This window comes from Nomascus leucogenys, chromosome X (assembly GCF_006542625.1).
Source record: "Nomascus leucogenys isolate Asia chromosome X, Asia_NLE_v1, whole genome shotgun sequence".
NCBI classification, from domain to species: domain Eukaryota; kingdom Metazoa; phylum Chordata; class Mammalia; order Primates; family Hylobatidae; genus Nomascus; species Nomascus leucogenys.
Genome location: NC_044406.1, coordinates 63,215,711 through 63,229,789, shown reverse-complemented (window position 1 = coordinate 63,229,789; position 14,079 = coordinate 63,215,711). Strand labels below are relative to the sequence as shown.

Sequence of the window (14,079 nt, the reverse complement as noted above, 5' to 3'; positions counted from 1 at the left end):
GGGATGGCTGCACAACTAAGTAAATGTATTAAAAAGTATTAAATTGTACACTTGAAATGGGTGGATTTTATGTTATGTAAATTATACCTCAATAAAGCTGGGTTTGAATAAGAATACATGGTTCTTTCCTTACAAGTGCACCAGTGCTACACAATTACCAGCCAGAATTAGTCAATTTTTATAACAAACAGAAGGATATTTTGCTGAGATGACTGGAAGAGGCAAAGCACGTTAAATGATGTCTTATCTTTACAACTCCAGCCCCTAGTGTGGTAATGCTTGTAACATAGTAGGAGCTTAATAATTATTTGCTGAGGCCAGGCGCGATGGTTCATGCCTGTAATCTCAGCACTTTGGGAGGCCTAGGCAGGTGGATCACCTGAGCTCAGGAGTTCGAGACCCAGCTGGGCAACCTGGTGAAACCCCATCTCTACTAAAATACAAAAATTAGCTGGGCATGGTGGCTCACACCTGTAGACCCAGCTACTCCGAAGGCTGAGGCATGAGAATCGCTTGAGCCCGGGAGGCAGAAGTTGCAGTGAGCCGAGATCACACCACTGTACTCCAGCTTGGGCTACAGAGTGAGACTCAAAAAAAAAAAAAAAAAGGCTAGACAGGATCTAGTTTCAGGCACTAAAAAGGATAACACATCAGTTTGAAAAGAGCCCCTATAGGCCGGGCGCGGTGGCTCACGCTTGTAATCCCAGCACTTTGGGAGGCCGAGGCGGGCGGATCACGAGGTCAGGAGATCGAGTCCATGGTGAAACCCCGTCTCTACTAAAAATACAAAAAATTAGCCGGGCGTGGTGGCAGGCGCCTGTAGTCCCAGCTACTCGGAGAGGCTGAGGCAGGAGAATGGCATGAACCCGGGAGGTGGAGCTTGCAGTGAGCTGAGATCGTGCCACTGCACTCCAGCCTAGGTGACAGAGCGAGACTCCGTCTCAAAAAAAAAAAAAAAAAAAAAAAAAAAAAAAAAAAAAAATGAAAAGAGCCCCTATCAGAGCAATATGAATTCTGCTAAAATTGAAGCAAGAACATCAAATTTATGTTCAAGTTTGAGTGAAAGAATGGTGAAATCATTGGTGCTTCATGAAAAGTTTATGGGGACAATGCCATAAAGAAATCAGCAGTTGGCTGGGTGAGGTGGCTCACTCCTGTAATCCCATCACTTTAGGAGGCCAAAGCGGGTGAATTTCTTGAGGCCAGGAGTTCGAGATCAGCCTGGCCAACATGGTGAAACCCCACTTCTACTAAAAATACAAAAATTATCCGGGCGTGGTGGCACAGGCCTGTAATCCCAGCTTCTCGGGTGGCTGAGGCAAGAGAATCGCTTGAACCCAGGAGGCAGAGGTTGCAGTGAGTCAAGATTACGCCACTGCACTCCACCCTGGGTGACAGAGCGAGACTTGGTCTCAAAAAAAACAACAGAAAGCGGTTTACAAATAGATAACTCATTGTAAGAAGGGACAAGACAATATTGAAGATGAAGCTGACAGCCGCAGACCATCTATTTTTTTCTTTTTTTTTTTTTGAGGCAGGGTCTGACTCTTTTTTTGTTTTTGTTTTTGAGATGGAGTCTTGCTCTGTTGCCTAGGCTGGAGTGCAGTGGCACAATCTCGGCTCACTGCAACCTCTGCCTCCTGGGTTCAAGCAATTCTCCTGCTTCAGCCTCCCGAGTAGCTGCGACTACAGGCACGCACCACCATGCCGGGCTAATTTTTTAAATTTTTCTTTTTTTTTAGTAGAGACAAGGTTTTGCCATGTTGGCCAGGCTGGTCTTGAACTCCTGGCTTCAAGTGATCCGCCCACCTCAGCCTCCCGAAGTGCTGGGATTACAGGTGCGAGCTACCACACCCAGCCCTGAGACAGGGTCTGACACTTGTGCCCCAGGCCCGAGTGCAGTGGTCCAATCTCAGCTCACTGCAACCTCTGCCTCTGGAGCTCAAGCCATCCTCCCACCTCAGCCTCCCAATTACTGGGATTACAGGCACACACCACAACACCCAGCTAATTTTTGTATTTTTTGTAGAAACAGGGTTTCGCCATATTGCCCAGGCTGGTCTCTTAACTCTTTCTTTTTTTTTTGAGACAGAGTCTCGCTGTTGCCCAGGCTGGAGTGCAGTGGCGCCATCTCGGCTCACTGCAGGCTCCGCCCTCCCGGGGTTCACACCATTCTCCTGCCTCAGCCTTCTGAGTAGCTGGGACTACAGGCGCCCGCCACCTCGCTCGGCTAATTTTTTGTATTTTTAGTAGAGACGGGGTTTCACTGTGTTAGCCAGGATGGTCTCGATCTCCTGACCTCGTGATCTGCCCGCCTCGGCCTCCCAAAGTGCTGGGATTACAGGCGTGAGCCATCATACCCGGCCTTTCCTCAGTTCATTATGTAAAAAAAACTGCATTTAACGTGGTTAAATTCTCAGGACCCTCAGTTTTTTCAGGATGGACTAAATTGCTGGTATCATTGCTTATGAAAGTGTGTTGGCTGGGCGCGGTGGCTCATGCCTGTAATCCCAGCACTTTGGGAGGTCCAGACGGGCAGATCACCTGAGGTCAGGAGTTCGAGACCAGCCTGGACAACACTGTGAGACCCCGTCTCTACTAAAAACACAAAAATTAGCCGGGTGTGGTGGCACATACCTGTAATTCCAGCTACTTGGGAGGCTGAGACAGGAGAATCACTTGAACCTGGGAGGCAGAGGTTGCAGTGAGCTGAGATTGCACCACTACACTCCAACCTGGGTGACAGAATGAGACTGTGTCTTAAATATTAATACATAAATAATAAAAATTAGCTTTCCTAATAACTCAGGACCTGCCCGTCTAGGAATAAACCATCCTAGCCAAGACAGATCAGACAAAACCTGGAACCAGAGACTCATTTTCTTCTAAAGTGCTTTCTCCAAAAAAATTTTAAAAATAAAAAGGAGGGGCCAGGTGCGGTGGCTCACGCCTGTAATCCCAGCACTTTAGGATGCCGAGGCGGGCGGATCATGAGGTCAGGAGATCGAGACCATCCTGGCTAACACGGTGAAACCCCATCTCTACTAAAAATACAAAAAATTAGCTGGGCATGGTGGCAGGCACCTGTAACCCTAGCTACTTGGGAGGCTGAGGCAGGAAAATCGCTTGAGCCCAGGAGGTGGAGGTTGCAGTGAGCTGAGATAGCGCCACTGCACTCCAGTCTGGGTGACAAAGTGAGACTCCGTCTCAAAAAAAAAAAAAAAAAGATACGGATCAAACATGCTAAAACTCTCTTGGAGCAACTAAAAGACTTCAAAAGGCACACAGAGCTGAATAAACACACAGGGAGATGTTCCAAGCAGGGAAGGACAGGAAGCAAGCAAGGCAGCCTGTGTAGACTCAGAACAGCTAAACCCAGAGAAGTCTCAGAAAAAGTACAGAACTCCAACAATGACTGGCAGGACAGTATTTTATTTGTTAGTTTTATTTAGGGGGTTAACTTATTTTTTTCTCCTTTTTCTTTTAATGTTTAATAGAGATGGGGGTCTCCCTATGTTGCCCAGGCTGCTCTGGAACTCCTGGCCTCAAGAGATCCTCCTGCCTCAGCCTTGTGAGTAGCTGGGATTACAGGAGTGAGCCACTGCACCCTGTTGTGAGTTAACCTTGAGTGGTCTATCCTTAAAGCTGAAAGTGACAGAGGGGCCACACAGAAGACTCAGACACAAGCTTTTTTTCAGAGGGATTGGTAATTCCACATCACAAGGCCCATAGTGCTATCAGGATGTGATAGCAGATCTCACTGTCAGATCCCACCTCCAATGCACTACTATCATGACTAAGTGCCAGACCCATCTCCTGAAGCAGAGGAACAAATAACAAGATCATGCTGATAAACATTTGTCTCAAAGGCATGAAGAGGAAAACATCAAAAAGAACAAGACTACATTATGCTTTTTGGTTTTACAGCCTCTTCCTTGGAAATTCCTAGTTCCCATTAACCCAGCTTCTTTGAAATGGTGTCAGCTGGGCGCAGTGGCTCACGCCTGTAATCCCAGCACTTTGAGAGGCTGAGGCGGGTGGATCACAAGCTCATGAGTTCAAGACCAGCCTAGCCAAGGTGGTGAAACCCCATTTCTACTACAAATACAAAAAGTAGCCCGGCGCAGTGGCGGGTGCCTGTAATCCCAGCTACTTAGGAGTCTGAGACAGAGAATTGCTTGAACCCGGGAGGCGGAGGTTGCAGTGAGCCGAGATCACGCCACTGCATTCCAACCTGGGTGACAGTGCGAGACTCCATCTCAAAAAAAAAAAAAGAAAAAGAAAAAGAAACGGTGTCACCAGACATATTAATAAGTGTTGCATGGGACCAAAAAAAAAATTAAGTGGTAAAATAAGTTTGAGAAATGTTACAGATGTCATATTAAGTTATAAAGTCTTGCCATTAAAGAACCTGTTCAGTTTTATTTGTTTATTTTTGAGACAGAGCCTCCCTTTGTCACCCAGGCTGGAGTACAGTGGTACAAACCCAGCTCACAGCAGCCTCAACCTCCCAGGATCAAGTGATCCTCCCACCTCAGCCCCTCCAGTAGCTGGGACTACAGGCGCACACCACCACACCCGGCTAATATTCACATATTTTGTAGAGACAGTTTCGCCATGTTGCCCAGGTTGGTCTAAAACTCCTGAGCTCAAGCCATCCACACGCTTTGGCATCCCGAAGTGCTGGGATTATAGGCATGAGCAACCGCGCTCAGCACTATTGTAAATTGCTGGTCCTTGAGCTTATTTGATGACAGAACCGTTTTTTCCTTTTTTTTTCTTTAATCCCCGGTAGGAAGAACAGAATTCTGTTCTTCTCACAGAACTCTTTTAAGGAACATCTGTTACCATCTCACAGAACTTTAAAAAATGCTCCTAAACCATTTTTGTGAACATGTCTCATCTCAAGAATGGGAAAAACATGTCAACACTGGGAACACCCAGGAATCACACATAATATGGTTTTCTTTTCTTTTTTTCTTTTTTTTTTTTGAGACGGAGTGTCGCGCTGTTGCCCAGGCTAGAGTGCAGTGGCGTGATCTCGGCTCACTGCAAGCTCCGACTCCCGGGCTCACGCCATTCTCCTGCCTCAGCCTCCGGAGTAGCTGGGACTACAGGCGCCCGCCACCACGCGCGGCTAATTTTTTTTGTATTTTTAGTAGAGACGGGGTTTCACCGTGTTAGGATGGTCTTGATCTCCTGACCTCGTGATCCGCCTGCCTTGGCCTCCCAAAGTGCTGGGATTACCCGCGTGAGCCACCGCACCCAGCCCATAATATGGTTTTCAGAAATTAGTCGGCCAGGCACAGTAGCTCACACCTGTAATCCCACTACTTTGGGAGGCCAAGATGGGAGGATCACTTGAGCTCAGGAGTTCAAGACCAGCCTGGGCAACATGGTGAAACACCATCTCTACAAAAATACAAAAATTAACCAGACATGGTGACATGCACTCACGGTCCCAGCTACTTGGGGAGCTGAGGCAAGAGGATCCCTTGAGCCTGGGAGGTCGAGATGGCAGTGAGCCATGTTCATGCCATTGCCACTGCAGTCCAGCCTCCGTGGATGACAAAGCGAGACCCTGTCTCAATAACCGAAAAAAAAAATTCATATATGAGAAAGTTTAAAGCAATGAGATTTAAAAACTGGATAACCGGCCGGGCATGGTGGCTCACACCTATAATCCCAACACTTTGGGAGGCAGAGGCAGACAGATCACCTGAGGTCAGGAATTTGAGACCAGCCTGGCCAACACGGTGAGACTCCATCTCTACTAAAAATGCAAAAATTAGCCACGTGTGGTAGTGCGTGCCTATGGTCCCAGCTACTCAGGAGGCTGAGGCAGGGGGCAGGAGAATTGGTTGAAACTTAGGAGGCAGAGGTTGCAGTGAGCCAAGATCATGCCACTGCACTCCAGCCTGGGTGACAGAGTGAGATTCTCTCTCAAAAAAATAATAAAAATAGGCTGGGCATGGTGGCTTACACCTGTAATCCCAGCACTTTGGGAGGCTGAGGTGGGTGGATCATCTGAGGTCATGAGTTCGAGACCAGCCTGGCCAACATGGTGAAACCCTGTCTCTACTAAAAATACAAAAGAATTAGCCGGGCATGGTGGTGGGCGCCTGTAATCCCAGCTACTCGGGAGACTGAGGCAGGAAAATCGCTTGAACCTGGGAGGCAGAGGTTGCAGTGAGCCGAGATCGTGTCATTGCACTCCAGCCTGGGTGACAAGAAAGAAACTCCGTCTCAAAAAAATAATAACAATAATAATAATAATAAAACTGGATAACCTTGTCCTTCCGTGAGGCACTTGCTCAGTGGTAAATACAGCAAGGAACGCTCCAATTATATTTAAAAGCAGGCAAGCAAAAGTCTACAATGAACAGTCCTAAGCCGCTCTGCTTAGTCATTGCCTGGCCAGGAGAGAAAAGAGCAGCACTGAGTGGCACCTCCTCTTACCACTTCGACAGGGAAGACACACACACACCTTCCTCCAAAAAGTCAGACCAAACTTCAAAGCAGCCATGTACAAACAAGTCTGTCTTCGTTCCTCCAAAAGCTGAATATCCTGCAGTCTAGGGTTTCTGCAATGGCTCATGCTGGCACTCTTTAACTGCTGACAAAGGAATATCACCCTTATACTTCTTAGGTGCAGTCCCCAGGTAGCACCTAGAAGCTATAAGAGGATGCACTTCTTGGTGTTCTTCTTTGTAGCAGGGTAAAGCACAGCCCAACAGCTTCTAAAAATACCTCATGCACCCCATCCTGCATCAGGGCTGAATATTCCAGATACTTCACAGCCCCCACCTGCTTAGCCAGGGAAGTGCCTTGCTGGGGAGTCGTGGGTACTAGGCTCTGCTCCTTCAGCTTCTTCACTGTCTCAACGTCACTCCACAGGTCCCTCTTGTTGCCTACCAGCAGAACAGGCACATTGGGGCAATGATGGTAGACCTCTGGGTGCCACTTATGCCTCACATTGGCATAAGAGGATGGGTTCCCAGTGGAAAAACAAATAACAAAGATACTGGTCTGGGGTTAGGAGAGTGTTTGCAGTCATCATACTCCTCTTGGCCAGCAGTGTCCCATGTGTTCAGGCTGACGATTTGCCCATCCACAGATGTCTGGACGCCATAGTTGTCAAAGACAGTGGGGGGATATACTCCTCAGGAAAGACATTTGTTGTATAACTGATGAGGAGGCAGGTTTTACCTATAGCCTCGTCTCCTACAACCACACATTTGATTGTCTGCATTCTTCCCTTGTAGTCCTATGTACAAGAGAGAAAGAAAGAATATTCAGAGATACTTGGTTAATGTAGGGAGCTATTCTAAACATTTCTCTCTGAGGAGAAGATGAGGAGGATAAGATGCCCCCCACACTCTCTATACCCTTAGTGCCATAAAAGAGTCAGCTACAAAGGGTTGTGTAAGTCAAGAGTTCTTACCCTGGAGTCTGTGGACTACTAGAGGATGGACTTCAGTAGGTCCTAGAAGCCTCTTCTGAAGTTGTGTACAATACTATGTATACGTGCATAAGTGAATTTTTCTGGAAAGAAGATCCAGAGCTGTCACCAGTATCTCACAAAAGGCTTTTTAATCTTTGGGTGAGCTCAAAAAGATTAAAAACCATTCATCCACATAGGTATTTGTGTTACACTGTTTTTTTTTTTTTTTTTTTTTTTTTTTTTTTTTTTTTTTTTTTTTTTTGACAGAGTCTGCTCTTCGCCAGCTGGATGCAGTCACAATCTGGCTCACTGCAAGCTCCCCCCGGTTCACCCATTCCCCTCAGCCTCTCCGAGTACTGGACACAGCCCCGCCCCCCCGCTAATTTTTGTTTTTTAGTAGAGACGGGTTCACGTGTCCGATCTCCTGACCTCATGTCCCCCCTCGCCTCCAAGTGCTGGATACAGCGGAGCCCCGGCCGGTTCACTGTATCATAAGGTCTGATCTACTGTATAAAATATTGTAGGTGCTCAATAAATGGTTAGTAATTTTTAAAAATTATCATAGAAGGTTTCCAGGGTTGAATCAAGAAACATGGCTCTCACTTTGGGTCTCTGGCTATAGAGCCAGCAGAGGAACCTCCATTCCTGAAAAACAGAGACATCACAATACTGGAGAGAAAGGCAGACAAGTCACACTCAGCTAGAGAAATGGTTAAGAGGGCTAGGCGCGGTGGCTCACGCCTGTATTCCCAGCACTTTAGGAGGCTGAGGCGGGCAGATCACCTGAGGTCAGGAGTTCCAGGCTGGCCTGGCCAACATGGCAAAACCCCATCTCTACTAAAAATACAAAAACTAGCCAGACACGGTGGCGCACACCTGTAATTCCAGCTACTCAGGAGGCTGAGGCAGGAGAATCGCTTGAGCCCAGGAGGCAGAGGTTGCATTGAGCCAAGGTCACGCCATTGCATTCCAGCCTGGGTGACAGAGCAAGACTCTTGTCTCAAAAAAAAAAAAAAAAAAAAAAAAAAGAAAGAAAGAAAGAAAAAAAGCAATGGTTAAGAGTCTAGGCTCCGAAGTCAGGAGGCAAAACCCAGTTCTCCCTCTAATCTTTGTGAACTTGGGGAAGTTTTATCTTTTTTTTTTTGGCAGAGTCTCGCTCTGTCACCCAGGCTACAGTGCAGTGGTGCATCTCAGCTTACTGCAGCCTCTGCCTCCTGGGTTCAAACGATTTTTGTGCCTCAGCCTCCCGAGTAGCTGGAATTACAGCGTGTGCCACCACGCCCAGCTAATTTTTGCGTTTTTAGTAGAGACAGGGTTTCACCATGTTGACCAGGCTGGTCTTGAACTCCTGGCCTCAAATGATCCACCCGCCTCTGCCTCTCAAAGTGCTGGGATTACAGGCATGAGCCACCGCACCCAACCAGAGAAAATTTTTAACCTGAGGGTTAAATGAAGGAAGGCATGCGTAGTACTTATTAGTCTCTCTCACATAGACAGTACTCATTAAGTGTTAGAAGCTACTATGTCTTCTTAATAATTCTACTATTCTACTACGGGAGAAGGCAAAAATTCTGTGATATGGTTACAATGCTAGATAAACCAGGGGTCTCATCCCCTTCAACCTTATGTGAGTAAAACTACAGGTCTTAATGCCACCATACTCATCCATTTGTTCATGAATCAGTATTTCAGAGTAAATGATATGTCAGAGATGATCTCCAAGAAGCTTGTTTATTATGAGCTCCTATATTTATACCCCCATATTAATACCCCATCAATGCCTTGCCCTCAATTTAGGTCCCGAAGTACTCCACTTACTGTAGGTTCTTAGCTACTGCCCTAATTTCAGACCTGATTCTTACAGCAGTACTTTCTTTAAGTGTCAGAGCACAGAGGAAAGGGCATTAAATAATTGTATATATTTGGTTACAGAAAAAAAGTTGAGAATCAATTTATTTCTCACCTTGAGGATTTGGGGAAATAGATACATCCCCCATTCTGTTGTCTCATTAGCTAAGGTCTACATTAGGCCCATATCATAGGCAAAAACAAACACAACACCTCGTTTTGGTCAGAATAAAGAAAAGTGAGCCGGGTGTGTGGCTCATGCCTGTAATCCCAGCATTTTGGGAGGCTGAGGTGGGAGGATTCCTTGAGCTCAGAAGTTTGAGACTAGCCTGGGCAACATAGTGAGACTTTGTCTCACTAAAAATAAAAAAAATTAGCCAGGCGCGTGGTGGCATGTACCTGCAGTCCCAGCTACTTGGGATGCTGAGGTGGGAGGATTGCTTGAGCCTGGGAGATCGAGGCTGCAGTGAGCTATGATCACACCATTGGACTCCAGCCCAGATGACAGATGGAGACCCTGTCTCAAAAAGAAAAAAAAAAAAGAAGAAAAGTGGCTTTCAGAGTATGCTTTCCACAAGCCCACTAGGGGTTGCTCTCTGCCCACACAGAGCCAATTCTGAGTGGCGAGGCCTCCCACCTAGAAGTCTTCTTTAGCACAGGTTCCACAGCTAAAATAAGTCCAGAGCATAATTTAACTCTGGTAGGAAACCACCCCAGGGTATTCACTGACCATTCAGCTCATTCTTTTTCCATCCAGGAATAGGCATAAGGATCAAACACACAAGGTCGATAGAAAAGGGGCACATCCAGTTGGACACAGTCATCGACCCACCCTCTTCCCCTCCGGAGAGAATAGGCCTTGGTTTTGACCATTTCCCTGGATCCTGTGGATAAATGTATTTCCCCTCTGAATTCCTACAACAATTACTGTCTGTGCAACTCATTTTCCCAGCTTCCTCTAAATATCATCCAGTGTCTAACACCTCTGCTCAAAGTGACTGCTTCCAGAACAGCAGTGCAACTTAGGCAGTTGCTAAACCAGAGTAAAACTCTTAGGGACAGTCCGGGCACGGTGGCTCACGCCTGTAATCCCAGCAGTTTGGAAAGCTGAGGAGGGCAGATCACTTGAAGTCAGGAGTTCAAGACCAGCCTGGCCAACACTCCAACCTGAGTGACACAGCAAGAACCTGTCTGAAATAAATAAATAAATAAATAAATAAATAAATAAATAAATAAACAAATAAATAAAACAAATAAATCAGAGATCTTTAGGTATGCTTAAAGGATTGGAAACTGGGAGAGGCCTGGAGCTGTAGAGACAGCACACCAGAAGGCCCCTGAGTTAGTCATTCACTCCTAACCCTGGTATTACAATGTCTTTTTTTTTTTTGAGACGGAGTCTCACTCTGTCACCCAGGCTGGAGTGCAGTGGCACGATCTCGGCTCACTGCGAGCTCCGCCTCCCGGGTTCACGCCATTCTCCTGCCTCAGCCTCTCCGAGTAGCTGGGACTACAGGCGCCCACCACCACGCCCGGCTAATTTTTTTGTATTTTTAGTAGAGACGGGGTTTCACTGTGGTCTCGATCTCCTGACCTCGTGATCCGCCCGCCTCGGCCTCCCAAAGTGCTGGGATTACAAGCGTGAGCCACCGCGCCTGGCCTTACAATGTCTTAAAAGTCTTCCAACCTCATCTACTAAAGCAGTGGTGTCCATATCTTTTGGCTTTCCTGCACATTGGAAGAAGAAGAATAGTCTTGGGCCACACATAAAATACACTAATGATGCTGATGTGCTAAAAAAAAAAAAAAAATTGCAAAAAAAATATTGTTTTAAGAGAGTTTACAAATCTGTGTTGGGCCACGGGTTGTACAGTCTGCCTGGCAGTCAGCTGTCTCCTGGGCTAGACACACAATATGAAAGTCCTAACAACAGTCAAGACAAGAGTCCAGCTCAAAGTGGTACTGTTTCTAACACATTCTCCATGTGTCAACTGTCTTCCCACAAGTCTGAGTTTACATCCACTTGAATGGCTCTCTCTAACTTTCTGAAACCCAAATAATTCAATAGAAGACCCCCATTTTTAATCTACTCTACTTTCTGCAACTTAGTTTATCTACTGAATCAGGGGAGACTGACTTATTTGGTTCAAGACAGGTTAAAAGAGACTCTAGGACACTCCGAGATGAAGCAAGCCACTTGAACCCTCTCTGGTCCTGAGCCAGAGGAGACTATCTTGCACTTGGAAATTTAAATGAAGGACAGGCAAGCCTAGTGATCCATCAACTTACACCACAAGCCCGTTTGACACTTCACACACATCCTTCTCCACCAAGGGTAGTTGATTCCGGGGCTTCACATGGACGCGTGAGGCTGGGACAGAGAGGTACCCTCCATTGGATTCACATACAGGAAAGCCGGCTCAATCTCCCCGACATACACACACCTCACCCCATCCTCAAATCCCTTCCATCCAGGGAGTGGCTCATAAGACAACGTCTCTAAAACAACCTCCCGGGGGATAGGGAGACTCGGGGAGAGCAGATCGCAGTTAGGGATTGGCTCGGGGTTCTCAATCCGATCGTTCTCCAGAGCCGTTCGAACACCAGAGCCTCCTGGGCATCTTGAGTTGGGCTGGGCAGGTTCGGCGAACTGCAACCAAGTCCCACTCCGTTGTTGGACACAGTCTCCACTCGATGCCTGAGACCTCCTGGGAAGTGAAGTTCTAGGGCCGGCCTCACTGTTAAGTCACAGGCTTCTACACTACATCTTCAGGTAATCGAGGACTACTTAGATCACGACCTCAGTATGAGTTACTTAGCCCAGGGGCCCCCAAACCTCATCTTTCCCTTGGCAAAGTGAGACCACCCCGTGTTCCCCAGATCCCCAAGTCCTATTTTCTCCTCTGGACTAATATTAACATAAAGAGACAGGGACATGAGAAAGTATTTGAGAAAAAAAAAAAAGTAAGTAAAGACAATGAGGTAAAAAAAAAAAAAAAATTGGGTGGGCGCAATGGCTCACGCCTGTAATCTCAGCACTTTGGGAGGCCGGGGCGGCGATGGGGGGAGGGGGAGGGGATCAACTGAGGTCAGGAGTTCGAGACCAGCCTGACCAACATGATGAAACCCCATCTCTACTAAAAATACAAAAATTAGCCGGGTATGGTGGCATGTGCCTATAATCCCAGCTGCTGGGGAGGCTGAGGCAGGAGAATCGCTTGAACTTGGGAGGCCGAGGTTGCAGTGAGCTGAGATCGTGCCATTGCACTCCAGCCTGGGCGACAAGAGAAAAACTCCATCTCAAAAAAAAAAAAAAAAGAAAAGGCCAGGTACGGTGGCTCACGCCTGTAATCCCAACACTTTGGGAGACAGAGGCACGATCACCTGAGGTCAGGAGTTCAAGACCAGCCTGACCAACATGGTGACATCCCGTCTGTACTAAAAATACAAAATTAGCCAGGCGTGGCGGCGCATGCCTGTAATCCCAGCTACTCAGGAGACTGAGGCACGCGAATCACTTGAACTTGCAATGAGCCAAAATTGCACCATTACACTCCAGCTTGGGCAACAAGAACGAAACTCTGTCTCAACAAACAAACCAAAAAAAATTTTTTTAATAAAATAATTATTTAAAAAATAAACAAAAACACAAACCGGGTGTGGTGGTGCCCACCTGTAGTCCCAGCTACTCTGGAGGCTGAGTGGGAGAGGATCGCTTGAGCCCAGGAGTTCAAGTCCAGCCTAGGCAACACAGCGAGAGCCCAGTCTCCAAAACAAATATAATCTTAAAGAAAAAAAAAAACAATGAGGTAGTTCGAGAATTACAGTTCCTTTCTATCAGTATATATTAGTTTGAATTCCCAAGAGTTTTATATAAATGGAATCATACCGCTTTACTGAGATATAAATTCATACACCATTTAAAATTTATAATTCAATGGTTTTTGGTATATTACATTTTTAATTTTTATTTGTTTTTATAATTTTAAAATAAACAAATTTAAAATTATTAATTAATTTTATTTCTTTATTCATTTATTTTTTGAGACAGAATCTCACTCTGTCCCCAGGCTGGAGTGCAGTGGTATGACCACGGCTCACCTCAGCCTCCACCTCCTGGGCTCAGGTGATCCTCTCACCACAGCCTCTCCACTACAGGCGAGCACCACCACGCCCAGCTAATTTTTGTATTTTTTGTAGAGACAGGGTTTCACCATGTTGCCCAGGCTGGTCTCGAACTCTTGGGCTCAAGCGATCTGCCCACCTCAGCCTCCCAAAGTGTTAAGAATTATGCATGCGGCCTGTGTCTTTGCTGTTTTGTTTTGTTATGTTTTGATTTGTTTTTTTGAGACAGAGTCTCACTCTGTTATCCAGGCTGGAGTGCAGTGGTGCGATCTCGGCTCACTGCAACCTCCACCTCCCGGGTTCAAGCGATTCTCCTGCCTCAGCCTCCCGAGTAGCTGGGATCACAGGTGCATGCCACCATGCCCGGCTAATTTGTGTATTTTTAGTAGAGACAGGGTTTCACCATGTTGGTCAGGCTGGTATCGAACTCCTGACCTCGAGATCTGCCCACCTCAGCCTCCCAAAGTGCTGGGATTACAGGCGTGAGCCACTGCACCCAGCCACCTGTCTAGTTTTACTTGTTGCAGAGACAGGTGTCTGTGTTGCCCAAGCTGGTCTTGAACTCCTGGGTTCAAGCAATACACCTGCCTTCAGCTCCCAAAGTGCTGAAATTATAGGTGTGAACCACTGCACCTGGCAAGCCTTGCTTTTCTACCCAATCT

General features: G+C 46.7%; 1 pseudogene; it reads right to left on the bottom strand.

Moving 5' to 3' along the window:
• Window positions 1-6,676: 6,676 nt before the first annotated feature.
• Window positions 6,677-7,314, bottom strand: LOC100592307 (annotated as a pseudogene).
• Window positions 7,315-14,079: the final 6,765 nt, after the last annotated feature.